The sequence below is a fragment of the Pygoscelis adeliae genome, unplaced genomic scaffold (assembly GCF_000699105.1).
Source record: "Pygoscelis adeliae isolate BGI_AS28 unplaced genomic scaffold, ASM69910v1 Scaffold1698, whole genome shotgun sequence".
Taxonomy (NCBI): domain Eukaryota; kingdom Metazoa; phylum Chordata; class Aves; order Sphenisciformes; family Spheniscidae; genus Pygoscelis; species Pygoscelis adeliae.
The window spans coordinates 1-521 of record NW_008825399.1 but is presented as its reverse complement, the minus strand read 5'-3'; the positions used below and the strand labels follow the sequence as shown (position 1 = coordinate 521).

The 521-nt window shown below is 62.6% G+C and overlaps 1 long non-coding RNA gene across 1 annotated transcript; it reads right to left on the bottom strand.

Annotated features, from left to right (window-relative positions):
• LOC103922289 lies at positions 1–485 on the bottom strand. The gene is made up of 3 exons (XR_663876.1): positions 362–485; positions 154–255; positions 1–42 (listed from the first exon to the last, which is right to left on the bottom strand). It is a non-coding gene; the product is annotated as an uncharacterized LOC103922289 (long non-coding RNA).
• Between the last annotated feature and the right edge of the window lie 36 nt (positions 486–521).

Genomic DNA, 521 nt, shown 5'->3' with positions numbered 1-521 from the left:
AGGCGGGCCCCGTCACCAGCAGAACCTGCTGCCCCTCCTCCCCTGCAAAGACAGGCGGGCGTCAGGAGGACACCTCTTGGTCGGCGCCCCAGCGCGGGGTCCCAGCCCCGAGCGAGGACTTGGGGGGGGGTCCTGCAGGCTGTGGGAACTCACCTTTGAGCAGCTTGGACTGGAAGCGGGGAGCGTTGCCGCAGAAGTAGACGTGAGGGCAGTTGGTGAGGATGAAAGGGTCCGATTTGTAAAAGGGGTAGCAGCCTGGGAGGGATGGAAATTAGGGGGGGAACCTAATTTGCCCACCTGCACCCCTTCGGAGGGCCAACACCCCCTCCAAGCCTCGGCGGCCACCCAGCTCTCGCCTTACCCAGGGTGTCCGGGGCTGTGGGGCTGATGTGTCCCGCCAGCAGCGTCCACTCCAGGATCTCCAGGTAGTCATCCATGCTGCTGTATTTGAAGATGTCGCTGACGTTTTGCCCCGACGTCCCCAAAAACCTACAACGTTTTGGGGGAAGGAAGGAGAGATT